The sequence below is a fragment of the Peromyscus maniculatus genome, chromosome 18 (genome assembly GCF_049852395.1).
Source record: "Peromyscus maniculatus bairdii isolate BWxNUB_F1_BW_parent chromosome 18, HU_Pman_BW_mat_3.1, whole genome shotgun sequence".
Lineage (NCBI taxonomy): Eukaryota > Metazoa > Chordata > Mammalia > Rodentia > Cricetidae > Peromyscus > Peromyscus maniculatus.
In genome coordinates, this window is record NC_134869.1 from 21117180 (window position 1) to 21134742 (window position 17563).

The window sequence follows — 17563 nt, forward strand, 5'->3', positions numbered from 1 at the left end:
CCCAAATTATCCACTGGATCGTGACCTTGTGTCTTAGACCAATGACATGAGGAACCTGGGAAAGGGGCAAGTCTGAGCTACAGGGAAAGAAGATAGGAATTTCTCTGAACAGGAGTTATTAAAAACCACTGCTCTGTGTCAGTCAGCACTCCTGCTATTTTTGCCTTTTTGTTTCTATGCTGCGTCCCTTGATGCAGAATCGGCATATTAAGAACTGCTTGGTTTTCACTAGTCTCTTGAATCTGTCTTGTCTTATTCTCCATGGCTATGTTTGCTTCACATACGGACAAAAGAAAAGCCCAGGGCAGAGGTAAAATTTTGAAGCTAATAGAAGATGTCAAAAGTACTAAAGAAGGGGCTGGAGAGATGGCTCAGAGGTTAAGAGCACGGGGCTGCTCTTCCAGAGGACCCGGGTTCAATTCCCAACACCCCACACGGCAGCTCACAACTGTCTGTAACTCCAGTTTCAGGGGATCTAGCACCAGGCCAGACCTGTAGGCAAAACATGAATGCACATAAAAAAATCTGTAAAAGTACTAAAGGAGATACATCCTCAAGGCGAAAAATGTAAGTTGGCCTTTTCACAGATTTAACACTTTAAAAATTAAGACTTTCTGTAAAGGGCAGGCAACTTAAGCCAAGTTAATAAAAAGCTGACAGGAGATACTTATATCCAAAGCCTACGAGGCATTAATGTCTAGAATATATACCTAAATCTCAGGCTGTTTCACAAAGTAGGAATGATCATAATGGCAATAATAGAAAGCAAAGTGCTCAGCACGAGGCTTGACAGCCAGCCAGTGTTGTTTGCTGCTCCTGGTTCTGAACCTGGGATGAAACCCAGTTGGTACCAAGTCATGATTCACAGACCCTGACTATCTGGTTGCTGTCTCACTACATGTTGCCGGCTTCTGAAGCTACAGAGCAATGCCTATGCAAATACCCAGCCCGTCCCAATCAGTGTCCACAGACTCTCTTTGATCAATGTCCCTGAATACATCCGAAGTTTCAGATGTGGCCTCTCCTGGGACACGGAGGCGAGGCCTGTGCCATCTGCACCACGGTAACCATGGGACCCACTGCCAAGGACGCGTGCCAGGTGCTGAAGCAAGACGATCATGTTTCATGGCTTGAGGTGTGAATCTTGTGACTGTCACATTCCAGCCCTCCTGAGGCTGGGCCCCACAGATACCCACCCCACCCAGAGAGCAGAGTGACTTGGGAACCCCAGTTTCCTCCTCCTCGTCGTCCCTTTGTCCAGGTGTAATGTCTGATGAGGTGCCTGGGCGAATCAGCTTTCTCCTACCGGGTTTCCTGGGGACTGCATGCCCAGAGGCAGGCTGGCCACAGAGATGACTCTGCTCTCTGGAAGCTTTGGCCTTTTCTGTCCTATGATCTCAGCTCTGGGAGAGGCTCTGGCTCCCCGTGTGTGGCCTGAAGACTTGCACGGTGATGCACTGGGCAGAGGCAGCGAGCTGAACTCTGTGTCAGTGACCTGAGCTGGCTTCATATCTTGGACTTGAGGGAGAGATAAACAAGCCAGGCTGGGCCAAACCGCTGATAGGAAAGGAAATGAAAGGAAAAACGGAAGATAATTCTATTTGGTACTGTCGAGCACACCGATTCCTGTCCCCTATAGAGCTGGGACACACCCATTTCTCTCTTAATTCAACGGGCACACAAACTGAAGCCCCCCAAAAGAATACGGTTTGCCCAATCATTCCGTTTATAAATGGCTCCTTCGGCTCTGACCCCTAGGTCTGGTGGAGTCCCGTAACGATCACGTGTTTGTTCACGTGACCGCCTTTCACAACATTTTCTTTACCTACAGATGCAGAGTTGGGGAGCCGGGGCAGATGATGGTAGGGTGAGTGGACTGCGTGGAAGCACACCCACCCGATCAATGCCTGATCTCGACCAGTGACTACACTTCCCATAAGTGTGTTTTAACAAATGCTCCTTTGGCCAGGCGTGGTTTTGGTTTCTCAGAAATCCCGATCCACTGGGATAATACCATTCCTAAAGCACTATCTTTTTTTTTTTTTTTTTTTGTCATCCGGAGAAGACAGCTCTTCTAGGAAGTACACTCTACAACATGGGTGGATCTTCCATCCAGAAGGGACACCAGACAGGGCGTTCCCAGCAGGCGACAGCTTGCTTTCTGCCCTGTCAGCCAGGTGGCACTTCACCTCTGAGCTTCCGGGAGCTTGTCCTTTGATAGACTGGTTTCATTAGCCGTGAGCAGAAACACGCTTGTCCAAACATCTGCAAACGGTACGTGTGTGAACGCTTAAGAGAGGGCACTCAAGTACATTAATTATATAAAGTAATGGGCATCACTACGGCATTTATATAAACGCATAGAATTTTTATGTGTTCATTCCTTACTGACCCCTCATATTCTCTCCCCTCTCCCGTCCATATCCGGAACACTCTCCATTTTACCTGTTTCTCTTTTATTCCCCAAATTCCACAAATGAGAGAAAACACACAGCGCTTGTCTTTGATTCTGGCTTGTTTCACTGAGCACCCTGATCAGTTCTGTCCATTCTCCTGCAAACAACATAATTTCATTCATCTTTGCAGATGAACCACATATACCAACCTTTTCTCTATCCATTCACCCATGGGTGAACACGTAGGCTGATTTTATAACTTAGCATCATGAACAGTGGGTTGATGTCTTTTCCAAGCATGGGGACAGTTATTTTTACAGCAGGTCTGTCTGAGATCAGGAGAACATGTTTTTGTTGCCCGTGTCTCTAAGGTCCATGTCAATTTTTAACCAGCATCACCATTGTGTAGCGATAACAGCCATCCTTCACAGTGGCTCTGGTCTGTGCTGGGCACTGTGAAAATTTCAGTTTTTGTCACAATACTCTCCCGTGTGCCATTTAGACATGGTTTAACTAAGTAGCAAAGACCCCGCGTCTGTGGCTTAACCATGAGGTCCTTTGTTTTTTTCTCACAGAATATGAAGGTTAACCAGAAGCACTTTAGAGTGAGTCTGGGACCCCTGGCTGCCGTCAGTTGCTTTCACAGAAGAATTTCTTTGTCACATTTGCCACAGGCTATTTTATTTCACGGGCTCTAAGCAATATCGAAGCACAAAGCAGGAATCGGGGAAAAGGCTAAGTAGCAGAACTAACAAGGTAAGTTCAGGTTGAATGTATATCCCTTCCAACAAGCTTTCTCGAAGCCTCCAGCGGGTCCCTGGACTTGCAACTCATGTCCAAACCTGACTGCCTGACCAAGCAAGCTAGCTGGTAATCCAGGAGTGTTTACCTGAGTTCCTTGGTTAGTAAGAAAGGAAGGGTAAGTGGATACTGGCTGTTTGTCTAGCCTTCCTCAAATAGTTAATGCTTGTTCAAAATTTATGGACAGGGAAAGTCAAATTAGATAGCAGTTTGCCAAAGGTCACCTGGAGAAGGAGTGCCAGGCACATCTGACCGTAAAGTCACAACTCCTAAAGGTTGCATATAATTTGTTATGGATGCTTGGTTAAGGTTTGGGCTGGAGGACAGCGGACTTCTGGGATTCTCTCAGGAACAGGATGGGGGGTTGACCTTTTGGTCTCCATTTTTGCCTTGGGCAGCCGTGGGGATTGAATCTCGAGGCTTGCACATGCCAGACCTGTGCTCCTTCTCTGAGCTACACCCCCAGTACGTTCTCAGCTTCTTACGAACAGCCCTAAGGTCAGCATATGAAAGACCACCAGAGGCTCGATTTGATGCAGGGCAAGCAAGCATTTGCTAACAGTTAGAACCCAGTGTTCCAGGGGCCATGCGTCACACTCCAACCAGGAGTGTTGGTGGACAGCTGGAGCACCTTATAGCTGGAGCACTTCACAGCTGGAACATCTCCCAGCTGGAGCACATCACAGCTGGGGCACCCCACAACTGGAGCACCTCACAGCTGGGGCACCTTACAGCTGGAGCACCGCACAGCAGGAACACCCCTCAGAGGAGATTCTTGAGTGCTCTAAGGGTTTGAGTCAGTTGTGAGTTTAAGATTCTTGGTGTATGAAACTGAAGTGGCTGTGACAGGATGCTCTTGAGGAGAGGAAGGCTGGATCCACCTAGATGCCTCCCCATTGGTCAGAGCTAGTGGGGAACGACATCATTTATTTATGATGCAAACTGAGGCTTCTTGTTTTCAGGAGTAAAAGAGGATTTCAGTAACAATTCTGCTGGGATAAAAGGGGAGCACCAGCAACTGGAAGCTGTAACTGTGCTAGCTGTAGGTCCCTGAAGAATATAAGAATGGGGCGGGGGGGGGGGGGGGGGGCTGCATATCATAGGCACCGATAGCTCTAAGAACGGCCAGAAAGGGCAGAACCCTGCACTAGACCATTCCAGTCCTCAAAGTTAGACCTTCAAAGAGCTTCTGATTGTGATAGGCTTTGGTCACACCTGTTGAAATCTGATGTGCAAAGATAATGCATGACTCCAGAAGATCTGCGCCCGACCCAGCCTGTGAGCCTGGGTCTTCTCCAAATGACTCATGTTTCAGAGTCCTGAGCCCAGCCCATCCTAGGCTGGAACCAGACCTGTGTTTTCACGCACTGAATAGTTTTTTTTTTTTTTTTCCAACTTTCAAAAAGCGCTGTTCTGGTTTGGGTTTGCTCAGTGACCTTGGGAAAGTCACACCCACTCTGTAAGGTTGGATTGTTGCCTTTGATGGAGATAAAATTGGAAATGAATGGTTACGTGGGAGGGGAAAAATGATTCAAGACCTTCCAAAGAAAGATCCCTCACAGATCTGAGTGATATTATTTTTTTACAGCTGTTATTACCAGAGCTGCCTCTTGTCCTACCAGCCTCTCCTTAGGGCCATAGGGCACGGCGTAAACAGGTTTGGCCCATGACCGGTGGTCAATGATGTTGGCACCAGAGCTGCAGGGTGGCGATTTCTCCTGCGCTTGTAATCCACCATTAACTTGCTCATGCCTGAATCTCAATGCCTTTTAGTAAAGGAACTGGAAACAAGTGGGCGTTCTAGCTACTGTTTTACTCTACACCCTAAGTACTGACTGAGCCTCTGTGTGCCGGGCTCTATTTCCCCAGCATAGAGAGAGCAAGATATCAAATAATAAGAATCAAGCACCGCTGTGTCTACTAGATCAAGGGCTTTGTGAGACTAAGGGTTTGGAGAGCTCGTCTGTCACAATTTTGCATCTCTCGTGTGCATCCTACTGACAGAAATAAATGTCAAACTGCTGTCCTATCCATTTCCAGAAGGAATGGGACCAGAGTCCATAGACTGGCACCGGGGTTGGTCATGTTTACCTCTCTGTCCCATGTTGTACCCTGTCCCTCTTACAACCACGAAGTCCTAGCCATTTGGACTTCCCTACACACATTCCCGTTTTTCTGTTCCTGTAGGCAATGGGCTGACAGGCTTTCTGTGAAGGGCCAGACCACACTTGTTTTCAGTTTTCTGTAGTATGTATCTCTATTGCAACTTCTCCGTGCTCTTGTTATCATGGAGAAAGTGTCACAAATGAAATGTAAGTGAATGTGCATCGATGTGTTCAAATAAAACTTTATTTACAAAACCAGTCAGGGGGCCAGATCTGATGGCTAGGCTGTAGCCTACTGCTGTCTCTTCTAGACCTTTGCCCCAGCTTTGATCCTCTACAGATCCACATTAAACACTCCCTTTCCCCTTCGCATCTGCTCACTACCAGTTCAGTTATTACAAAAGTTCAAAGCTCTTTCTCACTATTCCAGTTAGGGAACTAATTGGAAGTAATAATTACACAACAACAAGAAAAAAAAAATGTACCTTGCTCTATACATGGGAAACAGAACCTGGCAAATGGAAGCTCCCAGTCAGTCCTTACTGAGTAGAATAACCAAGGAAGGAATATAGGACTCTGTATGATGTTTTATAACATCTTCTTTAGAGGTTATTTAAACAGACTACCTCTGCTATATAACAAATAGCTATAGTTCCAATTCCACTGGTTTCCAATTTCTCTCCATTAACCGTGTGTTGGGCACGACACCCCCCAGGCTTTACAAAACTCAACCTATGTTTTCTTCCTTAACCCAGTGGTAGACTCCACTCACTCGCGTACTGTATGAATATATTGGCAGATCCACTCTTCTAATAATATTTAGTGCGTGTCTACTACAGGGCAGAGTCAGTGACATTTTAACTTTTTGTGCGACACTTAGCAGAATGCCTGTCCCCTGCAAAAACCCCATGAGAGCTGTTCTTCAAATAAGGAAAGATAGGGCTGAGAAAAGAGGTCCATTGTCAAAGCCATAGTTTCTTCCCTGTTGTCAGTGTCCCGTGGTGAAGAATTATCTCTACAGACAGATGCCGAACCACTGTGCCTCGGGGTGCGTTTGGGGGTTCTCCTCTCTAGCCTTCTGTGGCCTCATCTGGAGTAGTTTGGAGACTCCCACCTGTCACTTGTTTTTACCTTTTTTCTGGATCCTTGGGTCACCTGATCTATGGTGATTTCTTGTGGCTGGACCAAAAATAGCCGCGCCCACTTCCCGGCTTCTGCCTGCGAGGGTCATGTGACTCGGTGGGCCACCAATCACCGTGCTGTAGAGTGCCTCTTTTCTTTGTGTTTTTATTTTTAAACAAATAAATATTTTATTTTATTTTATTTTATTTTTATTTATTTATTTTTTTTTTTTGGTTTTTCGAGACAAGGTTTCTCTGTGTAGCTTTGCGCCTTTCCTGGAACTCGCTTTGGAGACCAGGCTGGCCTCGAACTCACAGAGATCCGCCTGCCTCTGCCTCCCGAGTGCTGGGATTAAAGGCGTGCGCCACCACCGCCCGGCCTTAAATATTTTATTTTTAAACAAATAAATGTTTTTGGTTTTTTTTTTTCCCCTCCCCTTGCTTTTTGAGAGGGTTTTGCTCTTGCAGCATGGGAATACTGAAATAGCTTCCTTGCAGACTCGAAACTTTTTTTAAAAAGTATTTATTTTAGTTTATTTCTTTCTGTATCTGCATCTCTGTCTGTCTGTCTCTGTGTGTTTCCACAGGAACCAGAAGAGAGCATTAGAACCCCTGGGCTGGAGGTACAAGCCCCTCTGGGTCACCCAATGTTGGCGCTGGTCCTCTGATAGAGCAGCAAGCACTGTTAAGGGACGAACCACCTCTCATCCCAAAACTTTTCTTCTTAAAAAGCCAGTCTCTGGTCCTTTGATGATGACTTTGAGGTAAATGTAAACATGTAGTTTCCTGACAACTCATATTGTGATATTATTATATAATATTATAGAAATTATTTACAAAGAATATCGTATGTATGTCTCCGGCCATCTTCCTCAACATGTGGGTCGAATGACCCTTTCACAGGGGTCATCTAAGACCATCGGGAAACACAGACATTCACATTATGTTCCTTAACAGTAGCAAAGTCACAGTTATGAAGTAGCAATGAAAATAGTTATATGGTCAGGGGTCACCACACCATGAGGAACTGTGTTAAAGGGTCACAGCCTTAGGAAGGTTGAGAACCACTGTCTTGAGGGTTAGAGCTGGTCTAAAGCAAGCCAAAGCAACCGATTTTTCACAACGGGCGTGAAATGACCTCACTCACTTTCACCCTGGCCAGACACAGCTTTTCAGCGGTTACCAGGATGGTAATGTGTTTATGTCAGCAGGCTGAGAGAAGAAAAGGGTTACAGCTGGTTACAAAACAAACATCGATCGTGCACAGGGCTTCTCACCTTACCTGGGCAAATGGGAAAGGTGGGGGGCTGGGGGCTGAAGCAGTGCGTGGGGTAAACACCTGGGAAACTGGAGAATGTTCTGGGCCTGCCCGCCCTCCCCCCACCCCCCCAGGTCTGGAAGTGATTCTGCAGCCGGCTGAGGGAGAGAGCACAGGGCTCTCCCGCCTCTTCTGGTCGCTTTCTCGTCCACCATGGGTCACAGGAAACCAAAAATTCTCTTGCACCCGGGTCTTCCTCACAGATATGTCTACACGATGGCAGCTAAGGGGACCACAGGGAGAGGAAATGATCACCCGCTTGCAGAGGAGGGGGGCAGGATCCCAAGATGACTTTTGCTTATAAAGGAAGAGGCGCTAAGGGCGGGGACCACAGACTCATAGCAAATAGGGATGACAAGGAGGCAGTGTGGCCCATCAGTAAGCTAATCCACTACAGCAGGTCCTCAAGCAAGAGCCCTGGCAAGTTCCTCATCAGTGAGCCCTTGTCAGGGTATGTTTTCAGTTTACAAACTCTGCCTGTGCGCGTGCGTGCGTGCGTGCGTGCGTGCGTGCGTGCGTGCGTGCGTGCGTGTGTGTGTGTGTGTGTGTGTGTGTAGTGTGTGTGTAGTGTGTGTGTGTGTGTGTGTGTGTCCCTGTCCCCGAGTGTGCTCAGGTGGACAAGACATTGACAAATAAGTTTCATAAATAAACGTGCTCTCTGTGTGCCCGGAGTATTCAAGTGTAAAGTAAAATACTGTCTTCCTGTCTCCAGCCCTGTTTGTGGAAAGAACTCTTTACCCCAGCAGTTTCCCATCAAAAGTTGAGTGTTTTTATCAGTCAGTGTATAACTAAACTCAACCCAGAGGTCCTTTGACCCTGCGATTTCGCCCTCAGGAGCCGATCTCCCAATCCTAGCTGTACAAAAGAACGTAAAAATGTGGAAGTAACCGTGGTCTGGTCAGAGCGGCTGGGGTGGAGGGTGAGATTCAGCTTAGGGTACGCAGCGAAGGTTTGAGATACGGTGAAGATTCTAAACTGTGCCTCAGGGTGTGTTAAGTAAGCATCACTAAAGAATACAAGCGCACCCGGAAGGGGTTGGGCATGTGTAGGCACACAGCATGGCACTATTGCTATGAATTTGCATGCATGGGAAACCCCCGGCTGGCCAGGCCGGGGTATCCCACGCGTGCAGGGAACCATGCTGGCATGCTGGGCAGATGCTGGAACATTCACAACCCAGATGCTACATCCAAGAGGAAATGGCTTATTAAATAGAAAGATGAAGAGAAGAAAGGAAAGAAGAGAGAAAGAGAGAGGGAAAGAGAGAGAGGGGGGTTGAGGGGTGCACACATCATGGGAGTGGAGAGAGAGACAGAGAGAGACAGAGAAGGGAAGGGTGGAGATTTCCTTTACGAAGAGGCTTCTACGTCAGGACGCAGGGCGGCCCCAAGGGGCGGGTCACAATATGAACAACGATATCCATCAACTGCTTCTAGGAAGTTATCCCAAAAATGTGACAGCGGACGTCTCTGAGGACGAGATGAGAGGATTGGCTTCCAGATGCCTTCAGGAGGTGGCCTTCCAACCCCCTACTGCTCTGCAGTGTTTGAAAAACCCTAACTGGCCAGGTGCATAAATCGTGCTCAAAAAGAATTTTAATGAGGATGCCACTCTTCCCAATTAATTGGGGTTTGCGTCCTGCAGGCATCAGCGATCGGCGGAATAGACAGAAAGGGACAGAAATGTCAGAGCTGTTGCAGGAACTAGAAATGGTGTCCTCGGCTATGGGAGGAGGCAGGCTTCAGTGAGAGTAGATTTCAGTAACTGATGGATAAAGGAGAACACCAATCTGAGCCGCTGTTTTGTTTTGTTTTGTTGTGTTTTGTTTTGTTTTGTTTTGCAGACAGTCTGGACACCTGGAGAGCTGCATCTGAAGCTTAGAGCCTCTCCCAGCAAGCCACACCAAAGGCCTTTTCCTACCGAGGGGTCGCCCTGACTCCCAAATCAATAATTTAAAGGCCTCTAGCCTCCTGTCTATTCCAATTCTTTGGCTCTCAAGGAGTCGCCAGTAATCCTTTCTCTTTGCCTGTGGTTGACAAAGAGGAAGACATATTTGGAAGAATAAACACTCACTGATTTATTTACATTAAATAATACTTTGCTCTCTCTCTCTCACTGGCCTTTCAAAATCAGTCATGTGACCATGACTCAGCAGGGTTTGTGTGATATCAAGCTTGTAGGTGGGGCAGTGTCAAGGAGAGGCCAAAGCTTTTATTTTGAGACTTGCCACTAATTCAGCACCCGGTGTTTGGAAGAAAGGATACGGAGGATGCTCCTTGAACAGTTTGTAACTCTGGGCTTTCTCTTATAATGTTCAGTTCATTGTAAATGACCCTTCCATGTGCCTAAGCATTCTGTCTTCTCTCTGTTCAGACTGCAAACGCCTAAGGCCAGGTAGAGTGGCCCAGGCCTGTATGCCAGCACTCCGGAAGCAGAGTTAGAAGGGTCCTCCAAGTTCTAAGCCTTCCTGGTCTTGTGTTTCAGCCTAGCCAGGGTTACGTGTGAGACTCTGTCACAAATACACAACACCAAAACACCAAAGGCTGTATGTATAAGTGTGAGACCAGTGTCCCCATGCATCCATCCATCCATGCATCCATGCATCCATCCATGCATCCAGGCATCCATCCATCCATCCATCCATCCATCTATCCATCCACTTATGCATGTGTGGTGCGCCGCTGTGCTGGAAGGTATTCAACATGAATAAAGTGCATTCCTTGCTTCCGAGATGTTCACGGTCTTCTAGTCTGTTGATCTTACTACAATTTGTGTCTCCCCAGGTGCTGAACACAGAAGAGATTCATGAAAGCTGGCAGCTTGAGACAGTGCTGACTGTGAACCTAGGAGGGCACCATGGTGCTGTGGTGTGTGTTCTAGGTTTTTTTTTTTTTTTTCATTTTGCTGAAGAGCTTTTGGAAAAAGCACCAATTTCTCAAGACCTCTTAGCAGTAGCTTTCAGGAAGGCAAATTCGTTCTTTCTTAGAAGGAATGTTTCTGGACCTGGGACCTCTCCTAAGGCTGACATGAAGGACAACGGTTGTTCAGGTCTAACAAAGGTCGGGGCTACCTTCTCCTGAGGAAACGGGCTGACTTTTCACACAGACAAATGACCACTCATCAAGAAGGGGTATGGGAAGAGACAAGAGGCTGGGAGAGGTAATGTCTCCTGAGTGCTGCCGAGGGCACAGAACTCCACACACTCTCTCTCACATCGTGAACGATTGCTCAAAGGTGCTGGGGGTAGCAGGTGATCTCTCTCTCTCTGTATGATATCTAGTTATAATTTTAAATTAAATGATTTTCAAAGTACTGTGCCTTAAGCTAGCTGCCTAAAGAAGTATGATCCAGTCATTGCCCTCGCGGGTAAAAAAATATTAAGCACACACAAAATCAAATAGTTACAGAAAAAAAAGAGTAATAGTAACTGAGAGGATTTTAGGAACCCAGAGTTTTCCTAGGATGGTAAGTATAGATCACTGACAACATGCAAGGTGATTTTCAATTATTATGCAAATGTTTTAAAATTCCATTACTTGTTTTCAAATGCATTAGAAAAATCTAATCCTAGCATACCTAATCTTTGCGTACACAGATACTATTGCTTAGCCCAAGGAACGTGTTGCGAAGCAGCCGTGTATAAGGCTATGACCAGGAACACGACATGGAAGCTAAGCGCTGTTTGAATGGCCCGAGACTGAGAAATGGAGATCACACGCATTCTCTGGGAGACAGAGAGGTTAAATGAGTTGCCCTCGGTCAGAAAAGATCAGAGACCAGAACATGGCCACCTGGCTTTGCCCCCACATCCTCCTCACCCAACCACTATTTCCTACTTTGCAAGTGAGGAAATACCAGCTCGGCTAACAAGCCATCGGTTTTGACTAGAGACTCCGGTGAGAATCTGCCTGCAAAGTAGAGAGCGTCAACTTGGTTCAGTGCAAAACCAAAGTGAGCGTGTTTCCGGTTCACACCGGTCTTACAGAGCTCTCACACATACTGGTGCATGTTAATCCCCAAACCACCCTGTTAGGTGCCATTCGATGTGGGGATGATCTTTGTTTACACTGTGTGAAGATGTGTCTCTCTCCTTCCTCACCTGCCCAGGGCGCCTTCTGATTGGTTTCATAAAGAGCTGAACAGCCAATAGCTAGGCAGGAGAGGATAGGCGGGACTTCTGGGTAGAGATAGATGTTAGCATTCAGACATCATTCTATGTAAAGTCCCCCTTCCAGAAAAAAAAAAAAAAAACCTTTTATATTTTTGGTTGTGAGCCTAACCTTTAACGACAGAGCCATCTCCAGCCAGGCGGATCTCTGTGAGTTCAAGTCCACCCTGGTCTACAGAGCAAGTTCCAGGACAGGCACCAAAACTACACAGAGTAACCCTGTCTAGAAAAGAAAAAAACCTCTCCCTCTTCTCTCTCTCTCTCTCTCTCTCTCTCTCTCTCTCTCTCTCTCTCTCTCTCTCTCCATGAGGTAGTGTTCCCCTCCTCTTTTCCTTTTTTCTCTCAGCCCTGCCTGCTTTCCCTCTTTCTCTTCCCCCCAATAAAATTTTCCGCATGGGTGCTGTGTCTGCATGGCATGTCTCCCTCCCTCACCGCCGTGGGGCACCAAGGTCTCTCTCCTGCCATTTTTAAAATTCAAAAATAGGAACTCTGGGAAAGAATCTGAGGCAGGGGGGGATTTGCCAGCCGGGTGTAGAGGAAGTCAGATTTATAGTACTGAGGAGAGGTAACGAGCCACATGGCAGAATGTAAATTAATATAAACGGGTTCATTTAAGTTTTAAGAGCTGGTTGAGAGCAAGCCTTAGCTACGGCCAAGCTTTCATAATTAATAAGAAGTCCCCATGTCATTATTTGGGAGCTGGCATTCCAAAGAAAATCCTGTTACAATTAGATAATCCCATTGTCCTTCTTTTTCCGGGAGAAAAATGAAGGAATGCAGATCAAGTGCTTTTTTAAAAACACTTTAGTTTGCAGAGCTGAGATCTGGACCCAGGTAGTTCAGCTCTAGAATGTGTTCCCCTAAGCCTTACACAGACCAGCAGCACGTGAGGAGGTGAAGGAGTGTCTTATACCTCTGGTGATATTGAAGCTATTCTGCTCAGTGTGGGACATCCTCCCCAATCCACACCTCCAATTTGCCAATGAGTCCTACCTAGTTCATTCTGTGGAAGACAGAGTTTCTTCTTGACCATCAACAAGGTCCAGGCTGTCCCGGAACTCATGCTTCTCCTGTCTCAATCCTCTGAGTCCTGGGATTGCAGAAACTCCCTAGAAAGATCTATGGTGACCGTCCTTTCGTAAGAATAATTCATTAGTGTTCAATGATGAAATTAAAAGAAAGCCTCCCACTTCCAAGGATGAGATGCTCAGCACCACGACAGGTGAATAGGGATAGGGATGGTGTAGTGTGGGTCACGTCGGTTCATGGCAAAGCTCACTGACAGGAGCAAAGGCCCAGTGCTCTACAGGGGGCCATCAGGTGCTGAGAAAGCCCTGCCTGCTGCCTGGTGCTTGGCACAGCCCCCGGTGGAGAGCTGGTGTTCAGAGCCAAGAATGATTGGAAGCTCGGATGGAAACAGCTGGGCAGGGCAGTGGGCAGCGCCGGGGCGGCGATTGGAGGTGAGAGGGCAGCAGACTTGAGTTTGACCTACTTTATCGTCTTGTTCCAGGTAAGCCTGGAGGAGAGGAGAGTGCCAAGTTTCCGGTCCGCAGGGACCTTGCACAGACCACTCAACCGTGCGCTGCTGTAGTGAGGGTTCCGGGCTTCGAGGGAATCCCTTCACCTTTGTCCTCCACTGTAGCAGGCCTAGTTCGGACTTCCGGCCTCTGCCTCCTGAGATGAACAGACCTCGGCCTCCCTCCCTCCCTGTAAGGTGCCTGGTGGGGTGGAGGGAGGGCCATCTGGGTCCTGTCACCAGCCTCCACTGCATTGGTGCTGGAGGAGGATCATCAGCCCATGGGTGCTTTTCTTCATCTCCCCAGCGGGTGCTGACAGCTGAGCCATTCCACACACCTTTGGGGCAAAGAACTGCCGGAAGCCGGGTCCAAGTTCAAAGACTGGACATTCTTTCCGAGGCTGCCAGGAGCACCCTGGAGGGCCGGCTCCCACGTTGCATAAGCCGCAGGTTAGCAGGTCCGCGGCCGCTGATGCGCTCAGCCTTGGCCTCTCCGGACTTGCGCAACTGTTACGTAGAAGCACTTGTTCAGTGTGGCGACAGGTTCTTCTGCATTGCTACCAAACGCGTGGTGCATCTGCCCGGACTCACTCAGACAACACTAAAGCTCTCCGCCACCAGGTGGTTAAAGCTGCCTGGTGGGGCTGGCAGGAGGCACAGCCATGACTTACTGTAGCTCTTGGCCCAGGCCACCGAACACTCAGTACCTTGTACCCCGTTAGCCTTGGGCAGTAAAGCCTGTGATAAAATGTTCTTTTTTCGTGTTTGTTTTTCCTGGCAGTCTCATTTTGGGATATAAATGGCTCATTATTTCCATCCCATAGATCCATTCTTGCTTTCTGAAATAACGGAAAGATTGGTTAAGAAAAAAAAAAAAATCATCATTGAGGCGACCCCCTCCTCTCCCTAAATGTTCTGACCTTGAACAGAGGCCGAGTTTCCACACTGCTCAGGCCATCTAGAGTTGAGCCAGTGTGGGAGAGGTTGACTTCGGGAAGGCATCCGAGAGCAAGGGATATAAATATATTTACACTAAAGCGCTTGGTGCTGTTAAATGTCAGGAATTGGCACAGACCTCCCCGCCCCCTCCACCGGAGCCCCCTGCAACCTTCCCAGAGGACACTTGGGCAAGTGTCAGAGGTTAGGAAGTTGTAGCAGAGTCCCTCCCCAGACAGGTCATTTTCCCTGCAGGGCAGCTTGGAGGCAAATTTTATTAAGGATCAAGTAGCTGGCCCAACGCAGTATAAATAGTGAGAGAGGCATGTGAGAACCTCAGACATGAGTGTGGCTGAGGCCCAGGCAGGAGGCACCCTCTGTGTTTACTCAGCACCTTGCAGGGAGCTGTCTCCCCAGGAAAGGGGCGTGGGACTGTGAACACAGACTTGCGGAGGCTAAATACCCCAAATCTCCTTACTCTTGGAAACTGGAGGACGGCACAGTTAATTCAGAGGCGGAGCCTGAGGCTGGAGGAGATTGTCATTCAGAAGCAGAGGCTGGTCCCTAAAAGTTTCCCCAGGTCAGTCAGGTAACTAATGAGGACAAAACCTTGACTCATGTTTTAATATTGTGCAGGAGCCGATATGTCAGCAGCAGATACGAAGGGCCTCAAATTTGAATTTTCCAAGGACAATCTGGAATGGATTTGATGTGCCCCATTAGCTTGCTCTGCTGTGACCTCTTCTTACGGTAGGGTAGACCCCAAGTGTAAGCCAAGCTTTAGTGAAATGTATCAAGCCATAGATAACTGAGTGAGGACAGCCATGGAGCTATTGAAGAACTTTTTTCTTAAACTAGCTGTCTCTTGTCAGTCCTGCCCCCACTGTCCAGAGCTGTTGACACCTTGGAAGATAAACTTGTGTCCTCCATCCATTGGAGAAGGCTCTTAGGATGGGAAGGGTATAAAACACTCCCATTTATAGTCAACAAATTTCCAAGGTCCCTGAGGCTTGTTCATGATCCGCAACAAGACTTCTGCTTCCTTCAGACCTAAATTCTAAATGTACTTTGAAGGATGACAGTATTGTCAACATCCTGTCTTTTGAAAGAGGACAGTAGCTGCCAGGCAGCAGTGGCACACACCTTTAATCCCAGTACTCGGGAGGCAGAGCCAGGTGGATCTCTGTGAGTTCAAGGCCAGCCTGGTCTACAGAATGAGATCCAGGACAGGCACCAAAACTACACAGAGAAACCCTGCCTGGAAAAAACAAAAAAGAAAAGGAGATCAGTAGTCACCTGAATACATCATACCCTATCTATTTATTAAAAATCAGTGCCCATACTTTGCATCCAGAACCTAAATATAGAAGGCTACTAACTTTCAGAAGTCAGTGACCAGGAGGAGCTGATGCCCTTAGAATTCCTCCTAGAGGATGTGAGGACACCAAGAGGCTCCTTTTCTTTCTTCTAGACTCACTCACATTCTGGCAAAGACTATTGGCTCCTTAGTCAATATTTATTCTTTTTCTATGAAAACAATTCCAGCATGGCAAAATTCCTGGCTTGGAGGTGACATTTCCCGGCCTCTCTCACAGTAGGAAGCACACAGGACAGGGTGCTTACATAAATTTGAATTTTGGCAAATAAATCATTTTTAATTCAGTATGTATGTGTGCCTGGCATAATAGTATTTATATATTTTTTGATGGTTTATTTATTTTTATTTAGTGTGTTGAAGTGTTTTGCCTGCATGTATGTATGTATGTGCATCCTTGGTACCCGAAGAGGCCAGAGGAGGGCATCAGATCCCCTAGAACTGGAGGAACAGGCAGTTGTGAGCTGTCATGTGGGCACTGGGAACTGAACTCAGGTCCTCTGCAAGAGCAGTCAGTGCCCTTCACCACTGAGCCATCTCTCCAGCCGCCAACGTTTTTGCATTTTTATTTGCCAAATACGATAACTCTGTGCACAGGGATTTTGGAATGAAGACACATACTCTTTGTCCTTTCTCTCCTGGGACATAGATGGGATAGCGGGGCTTCAGCTATTACCTGGAAACAGAGACTACAGGGATAATAAAGACGAGAGAGGACTGGGGGTCACTGGTGAATGTATACCTTCAGAGATCTCTCTCTCTGCCTCTCTGTGTGTCTCTCTCTCTATACAAACTATTGGGCCATATTAGCTACTATGATGTCTCTGATTTATATCTAACGGCTGTAGATGTAACCAACCGTCTTATTAAATAAGAAACACAAACCAATGCAAAGAAGAAAGCCAAGAGATCAGAGCTAAGAGCCTTACCCTGCAGCTAGCCTCTTAAGCCAAGAGACCTCTCCGAAAGAGAGCTACTTCCTGTGTGTCTGTCTTTAAATAGACTTTCTGTTCTGCCTTCTCATTGGTTGTAAACCCAACCACATGACTGCCTCATCACTGCCTGTATGTACAGCCCTTCAGGTCTTCTATGGTATTGAGATTAAAGGCGTATGTCTCCAATGCTGGCTGTATCCTTGAAAACACAGAGATCTACCTAGCTCTTCTATCAAGTGCTGGGATTAAAGGCGTGCACCATGAATGCCCAGCTCTACTACGGCTTGCTATTTTAGCTCTGACCTCCAAGCAACTTTATTTATTAACATACAAATAAAATCACATTTCAGTACAAATAAAATGCCACCATATTTCCCCTTTTCTATTTTAATAAAAAGGAAAAAAAGCAAAAGATTATAACTAACAAAAGAAAAACTATATATGAAAGTACAATAACTATATACAAGTAATAAATACCTAAACAATGTCTAGTCCATTTGTATTTGACAAATTCAGAGAAAATAATTTCATTATCTATCCTATTTTGGTAAGTCCAAAATGTATCTAATTCATTTTCTATCTTAATTAATCTTCAACTGTAACTAACTAACCTTCAACTATAACTAACTAATCTTCAACTATAACTAACTAATCTTCAACTCCCTCAGAGACCCAAGAATGAAATAATATTAGCTAACAAAAATAAAAACAAGAAGTGCATGCAAGCAACTTCCAAAAAATTTGTGAGTTGACAGAAACAGCCAGCTGCCTGGACAGTCACCTGAGGTTTCTCCGCAGTGTCAGGGCATCATCTTCAGCCTACAGGCTTAGCATATCTGACAGACTCATTTGTGAAGTAGGATGCACACAAGGTCAACAGTTCAACCTCACA

At 46.8% G+C, this 17563-nt stretch overlaps 2 long non-coding RNA genes across 3 annotated transcripts; both read left to right on the top strand.

Annotated features, from left to right (window-relative positions):
- The first annotated feature begins 956 nt into the window (after window positions 1-956).
- On the top strand, window positions 957-13863 carry LOC107402922 (uncharacterized). Of its 2 annotated transcripts, XR_013045843.1 has the most exons (6): window positions 957-2274; window positions 2972-3152; window positions 7011-7187; window positions 9585-10608; window positions 13420-13618; window positions 13733-13863. It is a non-coding gene; the product is annotated as an uncharacterized LOC107402922 (long non-coding RNA). The 2 variants fall into 2 exon arrangements; XR_013045842.1 differs by lacking the exon at window positions 13733-13863 and having other exon boundaries at window positions 971-2274; window positions 10525-10608; window positions 13420-13558.
- LOC143269423 (uncharacterized) lies at window positions 10629-12307 on the top strand. The gene is made up of 2 exons (XR_013045844.1): window positions 10629-10991; window positions 11337-12307. It is a non-coding gene; the product is annotated as an uncharacterized LOC143269423 (long non-coding RNA).
- Window positions 13864-17563: the final 3700 nt, after the last annotated feature.